The following is a 7,115-nucleotide window of genomic DNA, read 5'->3' as shown; positions in this document are numbered from 1 at the left end:
AATAACAGTAATTAACAAATGGCATTTGCTTCTCTCATGTCAGGAAACACCAGCAATGCTGCTTGTATTTCCCCTCTTTGCTGGTGTCCCTCCCTTCCTCCCTCTCAGATCAAATTGGTTTCCTCCAATTCTGTGGAAAAGAAAACAGAACTCCCAGGGGCTCCATTGCTTCCAGCCAGCCCTGCATTCCCAAGGTCAAGGGTAGGAGTAAATGCAGTTGTAAGACACTCTTGCAAAAGAGAGCTTTTTCTTTTCCTCCATTAGCAAAACTCTTTCTCCCAGGCTGAGAACCTGCCTCTCCTTATCAGAGGCCATCCTAGGGCTGGCACCTCCATTCTTTTTCACCTTCTATGAGAGCCATGACTGATAGTGAACAGACAGATAGGAATAGTGGAAACATGAGGCCAAGGGAAGAGCCCACTGTGCTGACCTCTATATGCTTTCCTTCAAAAAAATAAAAAAGAGGAAGAAATTTATCTGCACCCTGCCTAGTGTACATCCATAGGCTATATGTCACATTCCTCAGCAGACAATCTGTTATTTGCAGGACAAATGCAGGTCAAAATGCTGATAAGGCTGGGTGCAGTGGCACATGTCTGTAATCCCAGCTGCTCAGGACCCTGAGGCAGGAGAATCCAGAGTTTAAAACCAGCCTCAGCAAAATAGAGGCACTAAGCAACTCAGTGAGACCGTGTCTCTAAATAAAATACGAAATAGCCTGGGGAAGTGGCTCAGTGGTCAAGTGCCCTGAGTTCAATCCCTAGTGCAAATAAAATAAAATAAAATAAATGCTGATAAGAACACAAGTTACCCTGAAGGGGAGACATTCTGTGACTTTTTCATAGATCATATTCTAGAACTCAGGGAGATAAGGGTAATTGCTCCTAACCATGAAATCTATAAGAATAGGTTCCAATTAGAACCTGTCAACATGGGCTAAAGTGGACTAGAATTGTCATGCTCAATGGGAACTTGAAAGTCTAATGTCATTCTGTTGCAAGTAAAAAGAGGTGGACCTGGGTGGGACTTTCTGGAAACTTCCATGGGACCCCCAATAAAACTGAATAGGGGGAGGAGGAGCGCATTATCCTTCTCCTGTGAGAGACCCACTCTCTCCCTTGAGAGTGTCCCCACTTTCCCCTTTCCTATCCCTTCTGATAAACTCATGTCTGTTACTCTGCGTGACATCTCTAAAATTTTTTTGTCTTGATTACAAGAATCATGGTCAAGAATGAGCCCCCATGGCTGCCTCAGTTTCACAGCAAGCCTGTGACACATAGTGTTTCCCCAGGTCATCATGATTTACCATGATTATTTTTTGCTTACTTTTTCCATTCAGTCTTTCTGGGTCCTTTTTTTCTCCACCTCATAATCTTGTTGATTAGAGGAAAAAATCCTGAGGTAAACAATAGTTCTTTGGGTAAGCATATTCTAATAAGGACCAAAAAAGTCTCTTGATTGAAATTCAGTCATTAGGGAAAAGAATTGATGCTTTTATTGTTCATCTTTTAGGGAGATAAAGCTTAACCACAGCAACTGAAAAACTGGTGAGGGCAACACCTTTGTAGAATCTGAAGGCCAGTGATCATGAGATTTTTTTGAACCTCAACATCTGTTAAAGAGACTTCTTTTATTTTTTTTTCCTTTTACCCTTTCATCTTTATTTTTGAACCAAAAGAATATCACAGGCCTCACTCAATGCTCAAATCAGCGGTACCTGCTCCCCTCATCCCCCATCTCTTTGGATCAGGATGCTAAATCTAATGGCCTTTTTTTGCTCATGCTCTAAACATCAGTTTTCTTTACTCTTTAGATGTCTGCCTGATATTTATCCCTCTGAGATTTGCATCTAGAATGTATGCTACATAAGCAACTGCACAAACTGGTTCAAGACCAGAGGGGGAAAAAAATGTGTCTGTTACTTTTCAACTCAAGCTACTGTGTAACCTAAGTAGCTGTTTTGCTTTTCTTGTATGCAGGGATTCTGTTCTCTCAATAAGTTTCTCCCTAAATGCTAGAGAAAGGGGGTGACAGAGGGATAGAGGATCTGTAAAGCCAAGCTGCACCAGACCTCAAACATTTTGAGGATGCTCAAAAGATCTATATTCTGTTTTGGGAACAATTCAGGCATTACCCCAAACCACAAGGACTTGGCTCTGCAAGAAGGGAAGCTGACATTGCAAGCCCTGGAGTTTCAGGGGATTTCCTACTTCCTACAAGATTTTCTCTTCTCTCCATATGTGAAACAATAGCACAGGGAAGGAAAACAAGTTCTGTTTTTCTTGAGAATCTTTTCCTGAGTTCCACCCTCTCCCTGGACCTTATGGGCTCCCACATTCTTTAAATATCTAGACTGGCTCTAATCTGAACCCAAAGTGCACTTGAGTCTCAAAAGATGTACATGGGTAATTATGGCTATGTCCAGAAAAAAAGAAAAGAGAGAAACTCCATCATTTTAAAAATTCACTTTTTAAAAATTTCAATTTGTTATATATGACAGTAGAATACATTACAGTTCATATTACACATATAGAGCACAATTTTTCAATATCTCTGGTTGTACACAGGTAGAACACACAATTCATGTCTTCATGGGTGTACTTAGGGTAGTGATGTCCATCTCATTTTACCGTCTTTCCTACCCCCATACCCCCTCTATTCCCCTCCCTCCTCTTTGCCCTATCTAGAGTTCATCTAATTCTCCCATGCCCCCCAACCAATTATGAATCAGCATTCTTAAATCAGAGAAAATATTCTGCATTTGTTTTTTGGGGATTAGCTAACTTCACTTAACATTATATTCTCCAACTCTATCCATTTACCTGCAAATGCCATGATTTTATTTTCTTATAATGCTGAGTAATATTCCATTGTGTGTGTGTGTGTATATGTATATATATATATATATATATATATATATATATATATATATATATAATATTTTATTTATCTGTTCATTCACTGAAGGGCATCTAGGTTGGTTCCCACAATTTAGCTATTGAGAATTGTGCTACTGTAAACATTGATGTGGCTGTGTCCCTGTAGTATACTGTTTTTAAGTTCTTTGGGTATAGACCTAGGAGGGGATAGCTGGATTAAATGGTGGTTCCATTCCCAGTTTTCCAAGGATTCTCCATACTGCTTTCCATATTGGCTACATCAATTTGCAGTCCCACTAGCAATGTATGAGTGTGGGAAGCCATTCTCATACGTGATTGGGCACCTCCCTGACTGGGTGTGAGGCGATCTGGCCAAGCTGTGTCAGAACTTATCCCCACCCTTCTTAGGTGCGAGAACCCATCCGTGTGGGGGTGTGACTGACCATTAATTCCTGAGACCAATCACTGACCCTGACCTTGGAATGCTGTCCCCCTCGACCTTCATTGGATGGAATTTTCCCCTGAATTTCTTTTTCCCCAATAAAAGGCCACTCTCTGGCGTGCCCTCTCTCTCTCCTGCTGGTCTCTTCTGTAAACCTCACTACCCCACCAGGTGGCTCGAGGCAGGAGCCGGGGAGGGCCGTCTCTGACCTGGTCAAGAAAAAGGTAAATTGAGTTTATGTTTCTTTATTTTTGATCTCACTAGTTAACTTCTATGCTTAGGACCTCCAGTATAAAGCTAGCATGCTGGTCGCACAGCAGATATGAGTGTACCTTTTTCCCCACATCCTCACCAACACTTATTGTGATAGCTGCCATTCTGACTGGAGTGAGATGAAATCTTAGAGTAATTTTGATTTGCATTATTTTAAAACCAAGTATTTATTAGAAATTGTTCCATAAAAAGAACTAATTTCAGTAGTTAGAAGTATAAAATACACTTCATGATATGTCATCATAGTTGTATTCTATTGCTAATGTCTTAAATTGTCATGCTACCATGAAGTTTTTCTCTGTTACACCTGGGGAAAGGCCAAGGAGATTAACTTAAACTGCTCTAGATCTTATAACCAATTAATGGCAGAACTAAGACCAAATGTCTGAGTTTTTAAGCCTTTTACTTAGCTTATAAAATGACAATAAGGAAGAAAATGACAATAGGCCACTTGACCTTTTCTCCCAGAATGAAAAATTCACCTGTGTTCTATCAGCGTTCTTTCAGTGATATTTTGGTTTCTGAAGAAATAACATAGTAGGGATCACAGTATGGCAAAATAGATAATGTGGTCTCTACTTGGTGCTTTAACTCAAAGGCAGACTTAGAAGAAGTAGATATGTCCCTGAGAAGCCTGTTTCATTTTGGAACTGTTTCAACTTAGTTTCAGGGATCATCTAAAACTTATTACTAGAATTAGAAATGAACAAGGAAGATAAAGGGCTGGGAGTACATACAGCTCAGTGGTAGAGTGCTTGTCTAGCATGCACAAGACCTTGGGAATGATCCCCAGACTGGGGGTGGGGGGAGGAAGATGACATCTAGACATTTAGATGGCTATTGCTAACTTGAATCCCTTTCAGAACATTATTAGGATAACTAATTCCAAATTCTTCCCCATTTGGTAGATATTATGATAATTAAAGAAATAATTTTGTTTTTTTTTAAAGAGAGGAGGGGGGAGAGAATTTTTTAATGTTTATTTTTTAGTTTTCGGCGGACACAACATCTTTGTTTGTACATGGTGCTGAGGATTGAACCCTGGCTGCGCGCATGCCAGGCGAGCGCGCTACCGCTTGAGCCACATCCCCAGCCCAAAAGAAATAATTTTGAACACAAGTCTGTTCAGGCCATATATACATCAATGGAAAACCATTTACTATCCAGTTACCATGTGTTAGGGGTATACCAAGTAAGTCTAGCTATAGATCCTGTCCAGCAGGGATATTTGACTAAGAAAACTCTAGATTCTTTTTTAACAACAGTTGTCTTTGGATCTTAACATAAAACAGTTTGTTCTTCACCCCATTTTTTTAATTTAAATAAACCAGACCACATATGTGGGGTCACAAAACCCAAGGATCAAAGCACCAAGGCTGAAGACAAATCAGTTAGGATACCTACTATACAAACAGAATATAGTGTTTGCTTTGTCAACCATTCTACTTAACATGGCTTTCCAATCAATCCCTCTGGATCTCAGTCGTCAATTTTCCCAACTTCAACATTCCAATGTACCCAGGACATTATTGGATTCAGCTTTCTGGGTTTTAAAATTTGCTATATATGTCTTCTATACTAAAAGTGATTAATTGAAAAAAAATGTTCTCTTCAAGAAACCTTCATAACAAAATACCAGATTCCCTATTAACAAGAAAAAGGAATCAAGTTTTTAACATTAAGGCCAAAAAAGACGACAAGAGTCTGTCAAAACATATAGACGGCACAAGACAGCTCTGACCTCAGACGCCCTCTGCTGAAGGAGTCACTGGCAAAATTCCAAGGTGTAGTAGATTTGTCTTTCCTCACTCTCTTCAAGACTGCTGGATGCTGAAATCATCTGACTGGGAAGGGTCACTTTCTGCCCCTACAAATAAAGCAGATCTTTTTAAGAGACTTTTTTCTAGATTTTTTGTTCTTCTGCTTATGTAGATGTATTCTTTTCCTGGTACTAGAAGCCCTGGATTATTTTGAGTACTCCCTTGAGGAATCTGCTATTGTATCTGTGGCTTCCTTCTTGCATTTCTTCTGATTTTGTGTGTGTGTGTGTATGTGTGTGTGTGTGATCTTTTGTGAGATTTGCTTCTTTTTGTGAGATTTCTTTGACTTCTTTGCCGGGTTTCTGTTCTTGCGACTAAAAGGCTCAGGGGTCACTCCAGATAAACTGGGCTGACTCGGCTGCATGAAATAACCACACAAGAGACACAAATACCTTTTTCTTTGGGGTCGCTGTGACGGCTCCTCTGACTTTAAGGGTCTGCAGAAAGAGAGAGAGTGAGAGCACGAGAGCACGCACTGACCCCTTTTATTGAGGAGAAGCTATTCAAATGAGGCAAGGGGTCAGGTTTCAGGGGGTTGAGTCTATCTTCATGGTGTCCACTGTCGGCAGGTTGACTGACACCTGGGTAGGCCACACCCAAGGGCACAGTAAGAGAAGGGGACACACACAGGCACTTCCATGGAAGATTCTATCCTAAACAGGGCAAGAGGTTATATTACAAAGGAACAGGTGAGCATAGCTTTACCCATGGGGCTGTAGCAAGACACACCCATGCACAAGACATTTCTGTGACTGCGCCTCAGCACCCAGCTGGGGAGTGTGACCCAGTCACAAGGTTGGTCTCCCACACTTCTTATGTTTGCAGGGTTTGTAAGTAGATGATTTTACCTGGGGAGATGTTTCTTTTCCCAATGGTAATATCTTGCTGATCACTGTCGGTTTCAAACTCTTCAGGGTACAACTCTTTAGAACCACTGTGACCCCATCTGTCTGGCATGTTAGCTTCATAATACTATAGCTTCTTATTCCAGGATTTAGCCTTCAGAAAATCATCTTCCGGTGTCCCAGCAATTTGATTCTTTGGCCTCCAGTAGTCTCTGACTTTCTTCATCAAAACCATCACGATACATCCAACTTGAACTTCTGGGTGACATTTTCCTTTTCGTCCCCTGGTAAGCTGCTGAGAGCCATAGCCAAGTAGGAATGACGCATGGCAATTTCCTTGTCAGCCTACCCAATCTTGCTTAGAGGGAGGACTCTCCATTGTGGAAATGGGCTTGCCTTGGACCCAGGTCATTTGCAGTGACATTGCATGAATGTTTGAGAGTTTTGGTTTGAAAGGTGACCTTACTCAGGGATTAGGGCGGCTCTGGGTTTAGGATGGATCCTGCTGGATTAGGGTGGCTCCAGGTTTAGGGTGGATCCTGCTGGGAATAGGGCATATCCTGCTGCCTCAGGCACCCACTCCTTGAGATCCTGTGGAGTTCTCTCGGGGTTCTGAGAGTATTTGGTATGCAGAGCCCAGTGGAGGGAGTGTATTTTTCCCAGAACGTGCGTGTAGAGTGCCGGTGAGAGTTCGGAAATAAAGAGTTGATGTTGGAATCTACAAGGCTTTTGTGGTGGCTCGGTTATTTTGTGCCCAGCCAGACTGCAGCAGTAAGCATTCTCCATCTGTCTTTCTAGTTCTCTTATTTACCACTTACCTGACTCCTCCTGAATCTTATTGTGAACATCTGTAGGC

General features: G+C 41.4%; 1 pseudogene across 1 annotated transcript in view; it reads right to left on the bottom strand.

The window, feature by feature from the left end:
• Positions 1-5,359: 5,359 nt before the first annotated feature.
• The window catches only part of LOC308652779, a 9,654-nt pseudogene continuing 7,898 nt past the window's right edge, over positions 5,360-7,115 (bottom strand). The window contains exons 2-4 of the transcript in view: positions 7,039-7,115; positions 6,225-6,554; positions 5,360-5,716 (exon numbers count right to left, since the gene is read on the bottom strand). The exon at positions 7,039-7,115 is cut by the window's right edge and continues 48 nt beyond it. The product of the transcript in view is annotated as an uncharacterized misc_RNA (transcript). The remainder of the gene's footprint in view (positions 5,717-6,224; positions 6,555-7,038) is intronic.

The sequence above is a fragment of the Spermophilus citellus genome (genome assembly GCF_964194105.1).
Source record: "Spermophilus citellus genome assembly, chromosome: 7".
NCBI classification, from domain to species: domain Eukaryota; kingdom Metazoa; phylum Chordata; class Mammalia; order Rodentia; family Sciuridae; genus Spermophilus; species Spermophilus citellus.
This window is presented reverse-complemented; position numbering and strand designations above follow the sequence as displayed.